Below are 17,733 nucleotides of genomic sequence, written 5' to 3'. Positions count from 1 at the left end.
GAAAGGCATGGAGGAATGTGCTGCAATAATAATTTCAAGAAGTGCATCAATAATAGTAGAGAAAGGCATTTCTCTTCATGTAAAGGGTATTAAATTATGCTTGATTGCAGAAGGCCTTTTTAAAATTTACTGTAAAGCTTAACATGTTACTGGGAGAAGTCTCAACACAAGAGGAGAAGCAATTACAGCTAGTCTTTTAAAGACTGAGCTCTCTCTGATTCACATGTTGTGTGTCCTCCTTATTAATAAATACATAGGCTAAAAGCATTGGCCTGAGTCCACTTGAAGCAAAAATCTACAAAAAAATATAACTAACTAAATTACTAATAGCTAACTAAAACGATGAGGTTATTCTGAATCTTCGTTTTCAAATTGCAGTTGTCATTGTATTTTGTTGCGATAAGAGCTCATGAAGTTATTCCAGAGTCTGTATAAAATATCCTTGCTCGGTTGGTTCGAGCAGGATGCTGATAATGCCAAGGTCAGCTTTGATCCCTGTGTGGGCCATTCACATGAGAGTTGGACTTGGTGATACTTGTGGGTCCCTTCCAACTCAGAATATTCTCTGGGATTCTGTGCGTGTGCTTTAAGAAATGCAATGTTTACTAAAACAAAACTTGGTTTAATCTGGGTGGTTTGTTTTTAATTGCTCTTTAAGAACTAATTTTTAGATGTTAAAAAAAAGGTGAGGTAATGGATAACAATGAATCTGAACTTAAGAGACCTGTTTTTATGTCTTGATGAAAATGCTCTATTATAGATAAAATATTCTAATGATACAAAATCACGAGTGCTGGAAGTTAGTGAGAGTCTGTGTTAGTTTATTGTAATAAATACATTCAAAGATGTTATGGTAATGTTTACTGAAAAAAATGGTCAGACATATATGCCAGTGGCTGCTGCAGCGTGGATTTGCAAGGTAAACTTCCATAGTAAATCTTTGATCACATACATCTCTCTTTACTTAGCATTTATACAGCTAACTGGTATGTAGAAATGTTTCTCTGGTGCAACTGAGTCAGGATTGAGAAGTGGGTGTTTCATTTCTTGTGATTTAAATACCAGTGCTCCTTATGGGCATAAACATTTATGTGAACTTTTGCAATTATTTCCAGAAATCGTATCATCTTATTACTGCTTGGGTGTTTTTTTGTCTGTGGTTTTTTTTTTTTTCCTTCCAAAGAAATATTCTTTCGGTCATTGGTTAAAAGAAAAGAAAAAGGTGTATTTGTTGTTACAGATTTCTAACAATTAACCTCTTATGTTCATCAGGGTCAAGTTGGGTTGAGCAAAGTGTTGGCAAGTAACTGATTATCTGGAAACTTTGAAAAAGCCAATGTTGCTTTAACCTAGCAGTGCCCCTCCCTGCCCCTGACCCTCTGCTCCATATATTCCAGTTAAGCCATGCAGCACACAGGAGCAGACCATTGAGAAAAGAGCTTCCTGTAATTAAGTTACTGTAACTTAGTCCTTGACTGGAGGGTCCCCAGTGGGTGGGCAGACTGTTTGCTTTTCTACCACCTCTTCTGTCAAACCTTTTAGAGTCAACAGTTGTATTTATAAATGTCAATGCTTGCTTTGTGCTATCAAGAGAAAAAACCCAGGACCTGGAGATTCGGTTGTTGCAAAGATGGAAGCGTGTGCATATCACACAGGGAAAAATATTTTTCAAGAAGCTTGTCTAGCTATCAAGGAGTGGTAGACAAACAAATTAAAACAAAAAACTCCTACCATGATCCACGTATAACTATTTCTTAACTGTTTTCCTTTGGCGAAGCTATTATATTCTATTTACAATGGATGCATTTAGAACAATGTACTGTGTCAATACCAGGAAGTGGATTGAGTGTATTTCTGTTTTAGCTTGCAAAGGAATTAGCATTTGTTCTGCTTGTGTTTGCTGAAAAGTCACTTTTAAACTTCTAGTATAGTTAACCACTGGAAATAAGGTTGTGAAAGGAGTACCCCACCCACTGCACGAATTCCTCCTCTCTCCTTTAGAGAGGCGGCTGTGTTTCACAGTGGCTGCTCATGATTGTATCTGGAGCTAAGGAGTTACTTATTTGCAAAAATTTAGGGGAATGTTTGTCAAATTCTTCCATTACAAATTATCTGTTTTGTAGGATTAAAACTTCTTGTAGCTTAACAAAATTTTGATGATACTGAATATTTTGTCATAAAATACAAGTGTTTCATCCTGTGGATAGTGGATTAATTTTTTGTCATGATACCTGTGAATAGCTGTTCGTAACATAGATAGGCTTGCTTCAAAGAAACCAGATGATGTTTGCCTTAGTATCTATTTGGAAGATTCCGAAACTCAAAGTTTTTGGGATATCAGTCAAGTGTTACCTTAGCCATTGCTTTATGCAAAACACTTAGAAAATGTATATTGATGTGGGAACCTTTATTCAGTTTCTTCAGTCAGCTTGGCTGGTTGTTTTTCTGTGCCTTAAAAGTAGGCATATTTGAAGAAGACATGAGGAAGTTAAACTCCCACAAAGTCTTCTTCCTTTCTCTCTTCCCACACCAACTTTATCATTAAGTAAGAGACATGACTTCCCACAGCTGGATCCTCTCTTACTGACTTCATGGTTCACACTTGCATCCTGGAGGAAACGAATGTTACACCTGGACTTTATAAATAGCCACTGACAAATCCCTGTGGACAGCAAGCTTATGTCATTGTAAAATATCCTACAGCAACAAGCAGTGGTTTTCCTTGCATTGTGTACCTGATGGCACTAGTGGGAGCCTGCCAGCTGTTTCTGTTGCTGCCTGTGAAAAGTCTCGTTGTGTTTTGTAACTCCTCTGACATAGGTTTCTGTGCTATTTCTGCTGTAATGTGCAACACTGCGCAGGAAAAACATGCAAGCACAGCCCAATGGATCATACACTTCAAATGCAGTGAAGAAGATAGCATGAGTATTCCTACCTCCAAATTTTGCTAAGGCTAATTCTTTCATGGCAGGAATGCCAGGATATGGTCATATGGGTTAGTAGGTGCTGTGTGCTGCCTTTTGTCCCAGTGCTATGTGGGCTTTCAGTGCATCATGTTCATGGAGAAAGTTGTTGTTACACTTTTATTATTACTACACCCCTTTTAAAGAAACACAGAAGTAGGTGGGAAAATCAAGCATCTTATCTAAAGCTTTTTCAGATCTTATATGCATGTGAAGTTAGAGGCAACTTTGGTGATAGTGCACTTGTAGGCTTAATGTAACATCACTGTGTTGCTGAAATGGGCACAAAAATAATCTGTGTGCTGACACTGAGTGGGTGACATGGAACATAAAAGGCCTTGGCAATGTATGCTGGAGGTGGTGGATGTTGTGGACTCCCCTGCAAAAGGATATTGTGAATTTTAAAAAATCATGAGTTGAAGGGGAGACCAGAGAAGACAGATCCAAATAAATGAGCCACTGTAAACTAAGGAAAGGCCTTTAGCTGAAAATGGTTGGAAGCTAGAAAAATGATGGGGAAAACTTAGTACATGCTTTTTATATTCTCACTATCCCCAGTAATTTAATCTTCCTGTGCCTGATTATTATTCCTTAGTTACTATTCATTGCCTCATTTTGCAGCAGCTTTTAATGCCTCCAATGTCATATCTTGATGGCAGAGGAAGTCTCTGGATAAAGACAGTATCTGAAATTCTTAACCCTAGTGTTTATAAAAGGAGGTGATGAAGCCTAAGTAGATTTGAAATCTGATTGAAAATAGGAGAAATGCAGAGTGAAAGGGTGACGAAATTGGGTATTTTGTTTCTGACTCCTCACTAAATTGTTGGCTTCCCTATGCACACTGCAAGAGGGGTGGCACATCTTCCTTTGAAAAAGGGGTTGTAGGCTGTTGTCATAAGGCATAACGACTCTTGTCATAACTTTTGACATCTGGGTGAGCCTGCAGTCCGCAGAAGTTGAGCACTCAGCAGCCAAAGCAAGCTGCTGTGCTGCAGGCAATCTGTGTGCAGCCCCTGTGGTGTGCAGCACAGCTCATGTTCTCTGCTAGTGCATGGGACATTAAACCACAGCCTGGAAGCAACCGGCTGTTTTCCTGAAAGCACTTTGATGAACTGTCTTAGTCACTGAGCCACTCTGGCTGAGTCCCACTTTCTTTCCCGGTCACCAACAGGCTGAAACTGGACAGGCTTCCAAACCTCCTCAGCTCAGTGAAGAGGAGGAGGAGGAGGTGGCTGTCTTGATGTAGGGCAGTGAAGGGCAGTGAGAGGTAGGCTGTTCTGGTTGCTGTGAAATGTTTGAGTACGGTAAAGTCTGCTCCTCATCAGAAGTGAAGATGCAGTTGCTGCAATGTAATGGTGATTAAGCCACTGATTACAAAGGTTGGGCCATTCACAGTAGAATAACTTGTTCTTCAAATGCCAAGCACTTTCCCTGGTGTCCTGCCTGGCTGGTATCCTGCCAAAGAGCAGTGTTCGTGTCATCCACGAATTATGAAAAATTTATGTGGCCTGAACTGCTTAAACTTGGGGTTTGGAAAACTATGGAGGGTTTTTTAATATCAATGATCCCATTTTCAAAGAATTACCTTTGTTTTTCTGTTTCAATGGTTTAACTAGTTCTTAGTTCTCAAGCAATTAAGAAGTGTAGTACTTGAGTTTGATGCGTTTTTTGCTTTTGTATCAATAAATTGCACACAATGTAAAATTATATGTATAATGCTTCACACATAATGTGCACATATTAAATAACCAATTTGGGGTAGTTCGAAATCGGGAGGCTAAATGTGGCTTGCATGAAGCAGTCAAATGTGATGCAATCTTGATGAAGAAAAGCAAGTTTCTTTAAAGCCCTTCTGAATCCTAATGTTATTAATTTATTTGTAAATAGATCTTTCAAATCGAGGGAAATCTAAAACAATTCAAACATTTCTGGAGGAGCAAAGGTTCCTTTCTAGAGAAAAGAAAGAAGTGGCATACTAATTTTCTGTGTATTGAAGTGTAAAAATTCCTTTTCCTATCAGGAATGATAAACAGTGTCTAATTATCGAATTCATTAATTATTTTGAGCTTAGCTGTGTATTTAAAATGCTCGGAAAAAAATTGATTGAACACTCCTTCATAAATAGGTTTTCTTAAATTTTTGTGTCAGCCGTAGCAAAATGTGCTGCTGATCCGAAAAATAGCTATTGCAGGTTTAAATTATCTTTTTCTGTTTAAAAATAATTTTGAGTACCATAATAGTTTTTGGAGAAGGCCCCAACCAGAAGATACGCTTTTACTTAGATGTGTGTGACCTGGAGTAAAACTATAAAAGTACTGTTCTGTGATTACAGATGTTAGCAGTTTGCTTTGCACCTGCTCTTCCTAGATTGGGATTGATAAGCATTGCTTCTCTTAAGATTTCTTTATGGGAAGACTTTGTCACCAAACAGAACAGTTATTGTTACTAAAGCAGCTACTAGGTGTTAGATTGCTGTTCTGCAATAATTGGAACAACCTAAAAAGGCAGGTATAATGAAAACTGTCCTGTTAGAAATGCTGATTTAAAGTAGCTTCCTTTGCCAGTTTCATAATGGCTTGTTTTGGGTTTTTTTAGTGGTGGTGTTGGTGGTTTGAGGTGTTTTTCTTTACTGTCATGTATTCCATGTTATTGTGTGTAAACATAATTCAGATTGTTGGCAACTGCTCAGGGTTAATATATAGAAAATAAGTAATAGTAATAGTTAATCTTTCAACAGTTTCTTAAATGTAAATCAACTTTCATCCCAACAACTGTGCTTTTTCCCCCTCTTTTGGGATATCTGCCATTTTTTGCCTTGCTGCTTTATTCAAGTGATAAGCCAGAAATCTGTTTTCAGATTCATTGATTTCACCTCCTCCCCAGCCATATTTCTTCCAAAGTAACTTAAAGGACATGGAAGGATAAGAGACAAAAATGGATTACTTGCTACCACTTAAAGAGGGCTGCAACTCTTAAGATAAATGAGAATGTCAAGGTTACATTCTTTCATCTTGTGCTGACCATATCCTTAAAACCAAAAGATCCAAAGTAGTAAAAATAAAGATACAAACACATTTTGCTGTTTGAGTTGCAGCAACACAGGTGCCTCCCCATTATTGACCACTTGATTCTGAAGAATTTTGACATGTGCTGTCAAATGTTAGCAAATGTAAGCCTGCTAGTAGTAAGTATCACTATTTTTTGTTGTTCATTTACCCTGTTACATGTCTAGCAGTAATTTCAAACTATGCCACTGACATTAGAAGTGGGCTGAGAGGCCTTGATATCCTAAATTTAAACTTGAGAGATTAATGTGTACAGAGCTTAGTTGTTGTTTTGCTTTTTAAAATTGGTTCCCTGTAGTTTTATTTAGCTTAAAAAGGGGGGAAATGATGCTTGCTGATAAACCAGAAGAGAAGGCAGCTTTGCTGTTTTATGAGCAATAAAAAATTTTTAAGTGATATATCAAACTCCTGAAGTCAACTTCTTGAAGAGTCAGCAAGCTGAGGAGAGCAGGGAAGGGGATTTAAAGGTGGGAGGCTACTTCTGTTGTGCCCAGATCCATTAGTGGTGCAGTCAAAAGAGCACACAGGATACTTTAATTCTTTAAATTATACCCACATTAGTTTCTGGTCGTCTCTTTGGTCAGAATAAGCTGCAATTGTGCAGTTCAAGACATGAAAAGGTAACAAATTCTTTTTTAAAAAAATCTGTTCTGAGTTGCGGGTTTTGTGGAGTAGGTCTTAAAATAAATCCCACTACATACATCTTGGCAATGCTTCCTCCAACATATATATTGTAGAATAATTTAAAATGGACACAGCTTCCAGGTGAAGTAAACACTTGCTTTCCCATATGCACATGATGTAGCCTGTGCTCTAAATGATGGAATGACCAAAAAATTGATTAAGGTGGTAAGAATTTGAGCTTAACTTCTGTCTTTGCAAATCTGGACTCTTCTGGTTCAGGAAGCCAGGCAATTCAAGTTACTTAGTTCTGTTTTGTCTGCTTTCTCTCAAGATAGTTATAAACCACATGCTTGGTCTTGATGCCTGTTTGTTAAGAAGGGAGGTTATCAGTTTATATATTTGTACTTTTCACTGCATAAAAATTTCATGTTCATGGTTAAATCTTATCTCATGAGAGGGCATGTGTTACACAATGGAAAGCACTATTGGAAGAAACAAGTCAGGCTAATTGTTAGGGAATTTTGCCTGATGTCTGGCCAGGAGTTGATTCTGTCTGGTAATATCCGAAGTAAGCCAGTGTTTCTAAAGATGGGATGTCATTCTGTGAATGTTTTGTGGTTTTGCCGTATGAATACAAATTGTAGGCAACAGGAAATCCTTTAGGAAGATAAGACTCTGCTACAACTCTCCCAAAAAGCAAGCAGCTGCATTCAAGGTTTGTCCCCCATTAGGATCCCTGCCCTGTGAGAGTCTTGGTATTAGATCCTAGTCCCAGGAGCTCTGTAGTCACTCAAAAAGAGACACAGAGAGCATTCTTCACACTGTAAGTATGCTATGCATAAAGGGAATTTTTCTCATGTCTTTAGTGTTGGTTTTTTTCCTCGACAACTGAGTAGTAGTGAAATACATTATTTTTGTTTAAAGGTTGTCTAAAGTTTTTGAGGATCATAGGTTTTTCCCCTTCAAAGAAGTGGCAGTATTAACTAGAAGCACTAGTTAGCATTCCCTGGGAATGTCCCTGTTCTAGTCTTACAGCATTTGACAAATTTCAAACAGGAAATTGAAGGAGCCCCAAAGCTGCCCTCCTCAACCCCACCACACAAATATTTTGTGACCTGCTGCAACAGGCAACGTATTTCAAGACCCGTTGCATTGACAGATGCCCACTAGGAAATCCTTGTGACAGAAAGATGACTTCCTTAAGTATGAAGTCTGTCATGAACTAGTTGCTCATTTCTCTCCTCAGAAACACTGATGAAGAATGCCCTAATTGTATTTTAAATCCATATTCGTTATTAGCGATAAATGGTTAGTTCTGCTGCTTGCCACCCCCTCTCATTTCAACCTCTTGAAGGAAAGAAACTCACACCTGCATCTTCTTATATACCTGGACCCTACTTCTTGGGACTTTGGTCTTAAAAGAGCACTGTACTACAATCTGGAAGGAGGTGGGTTCTTGTAATTATGGAGTAATCAGTGGGTGGAAGGAGCTGTGTGGGTGAGTTTGTTGCAGTACTGAGGTTTCAGGTTACATCTTGAAATGGTAATTTTAGGATCTACAAATGAAAATATTTGGCTTGTTGCATATTTCCTGCGAATGTTGTGCATTTAATGAAGTGCTTAGAAATATTTTAAGTGTTTCATAAGAGAAATGCTGAAGAAAAATAATGCCTGCATTCCACATGGTGAAGAACTCTAATGCTGCTGAGAACCTGAGTTCCTGTGTTTGTCACAGTTTTTCAGCTCTTACTGCAAGATGTGGCTACAACCAGGGCAACAGGGACTGATGGCTTTTTTGAACAGGTCTGATGTTAATACCTACGGTGTTCTAACAACAGACTTTATCTGCTCTTCAAGGCTTCAGGTGTACTGAAAGTACTGTTTTTTTGGCCAACACCCAAAGCTGAAGGGCTCATGATGACATGACAAGCTTCATTTGATTTGGAGAAGCAGCAGTGGGAACTCACAGTGCTTTATGCTTCAGGGGAAGTTGCTCTGTACACTGCTTCCAGAAACTTCTATGTCAAGTCAGAAAGCTGGACCTTCTGCTTTAAAATCAGAGCAACTGATTCTATATACAGCTGGGCCTCTGCAATTTTTTGTTGTGACTTAAACTTCTGTATCGTATATGGACGTTGTGCATTCATCACAGACCACGACTTGCTCATCGCTTCAGGCCACGTTATTAATAGAGCAGCTCCAGTCCATTTTGCCACACATCTTTCAGACAGATGGAGACATTATATGATTAAGATCATGCTTTTGGAGTAGTTTCATGGTCTAAATCCAAGTGTCCCAGTGTGTTCCTGTGCCCTGTGCTACACTGAGCTGTCCTGAACACCAGGGAGGAATGGTACAACCCTATCAGAGCTAGCATTGGCCCCAGCTGGGGCTGTGTTTGTGTAATTAGGGTGCAGGAGAGTGAGCCAAAACCACCAGAATTGCAACACATTTTTAAGTGCTGAGCCCTCCTTTTTGTGAACAGCCTGAAGATAGTGGTTTAGACTTTGTTTGGATAGAGGTAAATTTTTTATGAGCCCTGATGGGCAGGATTTAGCTCTGCTTCATACATTTCTTTAGTGTTTTAAGAATGTAGTGTTTATAAATGAAAAATTTTTGGGAGTTGTTTTTGTATTTTATTTTTTACTTCTTTATGGGTGCTGAGCCTGTATTTAGATTTTCACATTTTTGAAAATCAGCTGGGCTATCTGGATAGCTAGCTTCTGTGGACCCTTTCCTTGGGAGGTGTGGAAATCAGTCTTACTAAGAATAAAAATTACTGCACAAGCTTTTTAAGTTCACAGATTTAAATGTCATGGAATTACTGCTGTGACTGAAGGGTAAGATGCCCAAAACCAAGTTTGTGCTTATCTGTTGTGGGAAAATGTCACTGCATTGTTGTCACTTCTGAATACAGACAAATAACTGCCTTTTATAAAATTCTCAGAGTTTATAGGCATATTTACTTTACAGCTACTTTTATAAGTTACCCACACCCTTCTCTGCATGTGAATAAAAGAGCTGGAAAGGCCACACTGATAATGTCATACCAGGAAATCTTTAATGTAAAGTACAGAGAACATGGGGAGGAGAGAAGCTTGCAGGGTAGGAAAAATCACACTGAAGATTATGTATGGAGGGAAAAATATAGGTTTTTTGTCTATCCCTTTTTGTAGATTATTAAATTTAAAGAAAAGAAATATAGGTTGCCTTTGACATGAACCAACAAATGTGTCTGTAAGCACTGATATACGGGAAGGCTTCTTGGTTCCAGGTTTAAGCCTTTAAAATTCCTCTATAATTGAATGCATACTGAAAAGGAGAAAAAAGAAGCAGAAAACTAAGAAAACAACCAACCAACCCTCTCAAAAATCCCAGAACAAACCCTAAGTCTTGTAGAGCTGAAAATACCGCTTATTGACCAGACTTGATCCTGCTTAATCTTTTTCTGCCAAGTTAGACATTCTGGCAAGCTTCCTCAAGTCTGGATGTATTCAAGTACTGTATTTGGCTGACTTAGTTTGTTACTTTGTAAAGATATGTGAAAATCTCAGTTCAAACATTTCAGCCTATAGTTGTTTTTACAATCTGTCAAGAAGCACAACTAATTGATGCTTCACTTTATACATCAGATATAATTTTTCTACCAGTCCGTTATGTATTTGGAAATACATATTCCACTTAAGCAGGTTCTGCTACTATGTATTTTATCTGAAACACTTCATAGTTTTACAGAATATGTGCTCTTTCTACTGAACAAGGTATAGTAACACTTGGCAAGTTACTTTTTCCACCTTTTTCCAAATTAGCAAAGTCTTTCAGGTCTTGGCTTTTAAGTGTTTCATCTGGCTTTAATGCACACTCTGTCCCTGCAGAGATGACATCTTCATTGTCTTTGATTTTATGAAGAACTGCAAAACCATTACATATGAGACTTTCTGTATTTGAACACCTTTGATAGTTCTATCCCTTGTATAAAGCTGAAATTTAAAATTATAAAAGTAAAACTAATCAAAACGGTATGATTTGATTGTGTATGTTAATTGGTCTTTCTTCCAAGTCCAGTGCTAATTTCAGCAGTAATTCTGCTTGTCAATACACGTATTACCTATCGGATTTGGTGTATGTAGAAAAGTGGAATTTTTTTGCCTTAAAATGTGTTTTGTGGACTTCTTGATGAAAAGAATTAACACTGAATCTGCACCTGTTGGAGAGGTGTCTAGAAGTTTTCAAAGACTGAAAGTACTGCAGTAGGTGTGTGAGCCCACCCCTGCAAAATGTGGTCTTTGGAAGCTGAAGACCTGAATTGCAAAGGTTTTGTTTCTGGGATCTCATACTGTTTAGAAAGAGATTTAGTCTTTTATGCAAGAACTTATATTGTAGAATCAACCATGACAAAAAGATTTTTATCCCTAATTGTGCCATCAGGTCAGTCCTGTTTCTAGACTGAACTTGTCTGTTTGTTTAGCTTAAACCGTTAAACTTTTGTTTGAAGAAATGGTTGTGACCCTAAGACAGGTTCCTCTTGACTGTGTAAATTGAGCTGATTGAGCTTCTTTTGCCTGTTACAGTGTAAGAATTCTGACAGCAGATGTTTCTTATGCCTTATTTTGCAGTCTTTAAAATGCTTGGATATATTTTTGAAATGTAAGAGCTAGAGCTTGAGTGCAGTGAAATCCTGCACATCATTTTATTTGTCTAGAAGACATTTTTTTCCCCCATTCCCTCTTGATTAAGATGCTCAGGATTATTTATAAATAGGGGAAAACTGGTCCCCCAGCCATTTGGAATGAAAGTGTACAGGCAGAAACATGATGACATGGAATATTGCTCTGCTCCTGAAATAATGTGAAAGACTTTGTAAGAAAGGTACTATCCCATTAGTAGACTACACAGACTTAAACTTAGGCACAGAAACAAGCCAAAAGTTGATTTTCTTCATTTATTTCTCACAAAAAATCCACTTGGAACAGCAGTCCTTGTAATTGATGCAGATGTTCAGAATTCTTTCCTGCTGACATGGAATGAAGGCTAATCCAGGTTAGTCAGTACCTTGTAATTAATGCACATTCTTTTGCCCTTTTTAAATCTCTCTTTTAAGGTGTGTTGGTTTGGTTTGGTTTTTTACTTTTTTATGCTTTTTTCTCTTAGTAGGGAAAAGGGAGCAATCCCTGGTTTAAATCTCTGAACTAGTCCAAAATGATAATAAAAGTTTTGAATGGCATGCAGGTTACGGAGTAAAACTATGCTAAACTACTAAATAATAGAGCCCTTTCTACAGGTAATTTTTAAATCCAGGGTGTTTTTTTTCTAATGTTCTTCTCTGCCTGCCCTGGTATTGTGAGTTTGCAGAGTAGCAGTAACTTATATTAGTATATAATTGTGCAGGGTGTTGGAAGGGTTAAGCAGAAAGGAAGATAAAAGCTACTTTGAGCTCACTTTGTTGCCTTGAACTTTGGATCCTGTTGAATATAGCAGTCATCTGTGATCACAGGTATCTTAGCAGCTGTATAATCAAAAACTATAAATGTCCAGATAGGAAATGATCCAGTAATTAGAGGAAACAGTACTGAACTGATGACTTAAAGTCACTTTCGTTCTTAAATCACACAGTTGTAGCTGTTAGACTTTATCCTGTGATCTTTTCTCACTACCTTGGCAGAGTACTTGAAAACTCTGATAATCAGATTGGCTGAGTTAGAAAGGAGAGAAGGATTGGGACTGTTTTTTGTAGCTGCTTGCCAATGAAGCACCTCCTGATTGAGAGGTGTCATTGCTTAGGTAGACTGGAAGGAAGCTAAGGGGTGTCTCTCTCTTACCTTGATGCCCACCTTTCTTTCTTTGTGTGTGTTGTGCTGCAAATATTAATACAAGTGCAAGAGAGGGCTCTAGGCTGGTTTTGTATATGTGCCACTGAAATCTAAACCCTAATCAAAGCTTGAAAAAGAGCTCAGATTTTTAACTTGGACGGGTTTCAGAATTAAGAAAAAGAAATCCATGGCCTACTTACCAAACAAATGGGAAATACGTTTTTAGTTCCTGTGTGTAATACAACCATGAATGTTAGAGGTTTGTGGGTTCTTTTCTTTCCTATTTTTTTTTTCCCTACCAGAAAAACATTATGAAACATTCTAAAGTAGAATGGATTTGTTTAAACAAAGTGGGATTTTGAAATTTAGGCTCAGAAGTCATCAGTGAAGGATTTCCTAAAAGTGGCGTAAGAGAATTCTGTTTTCAGAAACACAAAAAAATCCCTGACCTCTTCTATGGTGTTGAATAGTTGCTTAGTTATCCACATATGTGCACACAATATGATCTGCTTCTTCAAAGTAGTCGAGGGTGTTTTTGTGTATTATGTCTACTAACCTTGTCCATGTGACTTGGAGATCGAAATAATGACTCACAAATTTGCTTGTTGGTCCTAACTGGTCCTAATTATGACTTATATTACTGAGAAATCCCTTGTCACCTCTTCGGTTTCTCACAAGAGATTACTCTTGCTAAAATGCCAAGAGTCCTCTTTATCAGTACTGAATACTGAAAACAGTGTCAAACAGCCTGATGCAAAAGAAATTGAAATATACAGTGATTCACTGACTTTACCATTGTGGTAAATAAACTGATGCACAGGTTATGGTTAAAAGTTCTAAGAATGCTGCATTTAATGCTAATTTTCTGCTTAAAATATGTCCCTTTTGAGACACTAATATGTTCTGGGGAGATGAATAATCTAGGCTTATTTGTGGACTGCCAACTTTGAGAACAAAAAAAAAAATCACTGAAGAAACTATGTCTTGAAGCAAATACACAGACACAGACAAAATCTATTTTGGGTCATAGGTGGTTGGCGCCTAGTCCAAGTTACTGTGCTGTGTCCTTGTAACTACATAATGATTGTGATTAGTACCACAGAACAGTCTTCTGAAGTTTATTCAGTGTGTTTAAGATACTCTTGGGATCTTCATGTCAAGATGTCAATCTTTTGTGTTTAAAGCAGGTATGGGGATGGAATGTCTGGAAAGCTTACATGTACTTTGTATGCCATTCCTCTGCTTAAAAACCAAAATAAGTTAGTTTTGAAACACCTCCTGTAAACTATGCTGCCAATAGCAGCAATTCTAATCTTAGCATAGAAAAAACATAACTTTAAAGGGCTTATTGAATCAGAAATCAGTATATTTGGACTCAGTACTGCAAAGTTCTCAGAACAAGACATTTAAGCAAATGAGTAACTTTAAGTTAATGAAGGATTTGTAGATATAAAGTTGGCATGCCCATTGCTAAGTATTCACATTAAAATTTCCACCTTGCAGGAAGAGAGCTAGGATTTCATAATACAGCTAAGCAGATTTATCAGTAGTACCATAAGAAGGAACAGTCCCATCCTGTGTCTAGTTACGTATTCACTTACCTCTGCTTGCTCTCACCCAGCATGCAAACCACAATGTTTCAGGAGCAAGACCAGCAGGAATGTAACTTTTTTTTCATTTGGGGGTTTTTTGGTTTTTTTGCATGTGAACGGATTAACCATTCCTGAGCCCACTTACCATTGGGCTTTGCTGCTAAATATCCATGTTAGTTTAAAATACTTTGCTGGGTAAATCATACTTTGTGCAGTGGCTTTGCCCAGCTTTATTAAATTGAAGGCTTAATTCAACATTATTCAGGCCTTGGTAAGATTTTCTGCTTCATGCATGCTGAAAAACTCACTGTAACTCATTTTCCCTTCTCTCTGGTGTTAACTCTGTGCTAATGAAATAATGGAACTTCTGGACTCAAGCAATAAAAACATTACTTCTGAAGCAGATGAGGGGCTGTTTCTCATCCAGCCAGGGCAATTTGATACTTTTAATGCCAAGTTGGGAAAGGATGTAATTGATAGCTTCACACGGAGCAGCAGGTGCAGCTTCCAGAGGGAAAGTGGCGTTTTCATTGGCTCTGGGACGAGACTTTGAAATCCGGGTCTCTTTATTTCCTTGCCTGTGATACTTAAACAAGTCCGTGACTTGCCTAAGGAACCTGATAGGAACTTGACAGTGTTCTGGGCAACCCAAAGGGAAGAATTTAACCTGCCATCTCAGGGGAATTTTCTCTTTTCTTTTTCTCCTCCATGGTTAGTACTTAATAATGTTTCACTCTGCCTACCGCCCTTCTTTGTTCCTATAGTCCTAGATCTTATCCTAAGGCAAAAAAGATGCTGCTGACAATCATATTTTTATAAAATAGTAACTATCCACTGCTGTAAGGCTCTTAAATGCCTACTGCTCTTTCTGTTACAGGAGATAGTTGTTTGCTGCTGGAAGGATTTAAGTTCTGACTAGGACAGAAAGCTCAGGCTCTTTTTCAGGTGAAGCTTCACCCATGCTGTAACACAATGAGCTTGTTGGCAGATGTTATTGAGAGATTAAATGACAATGATAGTTACTTTTCAGTTATGGACTTACAGAAGATGGTTATCATATACAAATACAATCTTAAAACTATTTTTACAGCAACAGTTGGATACTACAGCGCTCCAGCTCTCACAGGTCTCTTCCACTCAGATTAAAAGGAAGAAGCATCGTGGTTCTAGAATCCAGGAGGATCTCTGCTGAACTGCAGATTACAATCCAAAACAAAAAGCATTAAACATACACTTTAAAAAAATTAAATCTCAATGTTGTGAGCAGGAGAAATGCAAGTGTCATTTTACTGACAGATTTAACTGTCTCAGTTTGGAGAGGTCACTGTGCACATAAACATAAAGAGGAATGAATAAAGTATCTAGGGGTTTCCTCTGAAACGGCATCCCTTAAGGGTGGATGAAAGGAGACCTTATCCTTACTCAAAGGATTGGAAAATGATGTAGAAAAATGGATTTGCCTGTAAAATACCTCACAAATGTCTGGGCTATCCAGGAATAAGTGCTAATTTTCAAAGTCCTGGGATTATATTTACCAATGATGTGGTATAATTACTTGGTTGTATTTAGAATGTAGTGCCCAGACTAGCTTATTCTTTGTACAATGATATTTAAATAAAGCCTGTGGTTATGATCTGTGCTCTCCAAATCTCTAATCTGTCTGAAGGAGAGCAAACAGGAGCTCTGATTTTAAGGTGTGTTTTTTGTAGGTTTTAATTTTTTTTTCACAATATTTTCTCAGTGGTTGGTATAATCCTGTTTAAAAGGGGGTTTTTTGCTTATTGGGCATGTTCTGTCTGGCTACCATTATTTCATCCCTCATTCAAAACTGAGTAACTTAATACTGAAATCAAGTTGGAGTTTCAAACCCAGATGAAGGGTTTTTTTGTCATCCCATTTTCATTTTGTTTTGTGCAAACAGGTGGTACTTTTGTTGGCTGTTCTGCAGCTAGTGTCACATTGAAGACATTTGAAGCCGATTTTGGTACAGAGTAAACATCCTGTGGTTAGAAGAGCTTAATTAGCTTAGGTGCCTTTACTGCTGGCATATACCTCCTTACCTTAAAACTAATGTCCACCAGCTAATCCTTTATTTATGTTGAGCTTTGGAATTTCCCTGGAAATGCCTTTTTGTAACCTATCCCAATATAAATGGGAAGTGAACGAAGTGTCAGGTGAACAGTGAGGTTGCTGGTAAACAAATTAATAATACACATGAATGTAAATGTCTTCTCACTGGTGGCAGGTTGAATGCCTGTGATTCACCTCAGAAAGAGTGCCAGTGATGTGCTTACGCCTGTGATATGGTTTGTTACCTTTTGTTGTACCAAGAAAAAGATTACAAAGGAATCTTTTTTCTTTTGTTTATGCATGGGAGGACTGAATTTGTTAATCAAATGTCCAAGGCTATGTTTTCAGTGCTCCAAAGGAGGGAATTGTTCAGTGACAATGGCTAATTTGCGATAGCAATCGCAATGTGAAATCCTAGTGGGCACTTGGATCTCTTCGTCTAAAGCAAGCTGATATCACGGCGTATTCTACAATTCAGCGTGAACAAAACAGGAGCCTATTTCCATTTTACGATGATGGAACTAACTCAACTTCACTCCCTTGGCAAAAAAAGGTATCATTTTAGTTTGGTTTTGGTAAATTCTTAGCCCCATTGTGAAATGGTCTTTCTGATTACAGGATTAAAGGTAATCCTAGAGAATCGTGATAGTGGTGGCTGAAAAAGAAAATCTGTAAAACCATTGTATTCTGTTTCTTAGGTTTCTGGTTCTGCAATAGTGTGTGATTGCACTGACAACTGGTTAATTGAGAGTATCCCATCACAGGAGGAGAACAAGGAGAATGGCAGAATTTAATGCTTTTTCCTGTCCCATATTGAGAGAAAGGTGATAGTATAGGGAAGTTGAATTAGACAGAAGTAAAGAAATCATAATTTTGGCTTAACTATACTCTGCGTGGTAAAAGAAGCTTGTAGACATCATACCTGAAAAAGCTGCCTTCATTTTTTTTTTTTAATTTTTTTTTTTTTTTTAAACCCAAGAGCCAGGTGTTTGCCATTTCAGATTAGGTCATGGTGTAGGCCTTCCTTACAAGAGGAAAATAAATTCTGATCTGTTTTGAGTTTGTTTTGTTGCTCTTATTCAAGATAATACAGCAACAGCCATATTGCTATTAGTGTATAATGGAGTAAACTGGGCTAGACTAAGATGATACGTCTCCCTAGTGCAATGGAGGGTGTTGGCATCTTTTTTCTCTAATACTCCCTGCATTTGTGCTCTGAAGGAAGGATTACATATGCCCATAATTGAAAACTTTTTTGAGCTTTAGGGGGAGTTATTGGAAATGGACCCTCAAGCAAGTATCATGGCCATGGGCACAGGTGTTCAAACTGAAAGTGATCACCCAGGTTCCAGCTGCCAGAAGCGTGCAAGAAAAATGGTTTAGACCCAATAAAAGCAAGTGCTCATGAATATGTTATTTCTGTTGCAAGTTTAACATGTAACAGTAGTACAGAATATGCCTGCTCAGAGGCATTTAACTTGGAATTCAGGGTTGATTTGTTCAGATCAAAGGGGGAACTCAACCAAAATACTCAGATTTTGTGAGCTGAACTTTTAATTTTTTTATTGTTATTATTAATATTATTGGGGTGTTTTTTTTAGAATGTAAT

The 17,733-nt window shown here is 37.9% G+C and overlaps 1 protein-coding gene across 3 annotated transcripts in view; it reads left to right on the top strand.

Annotated features, from left to right (window-relative positions):
* The window catches only part of PLEKHG1 (pleckstrin homology and RhoGEF domain containing G1), a 126,994-nt gene that overhangs the window by 38,152 nt on the left and 71,109 nt on the right, over positions 1-17,733 (top strand). The window lies entirely within an intron of this gene.

Source organism: Chamaea fasciata, unplaced genomic scaffold, assembly GCF_029207755.1.
Source record: "Chamaea fasciata isolate MVZ Bird 193981 ecotype frontalis unplaced genomic scaffold, bChaFas1.0.hap1 SCAF_3, whole genome shotgun sequence".
Taxonomy (NCBI): Eukaryota; Metazoa; Chordata; class Aves; order Passeriformes; family Sylviidae; genus Chamaea; species Chamaea fasciata.
This window is presented reverse-complemented; position numbering and strand designations above follow the sequence as displayed.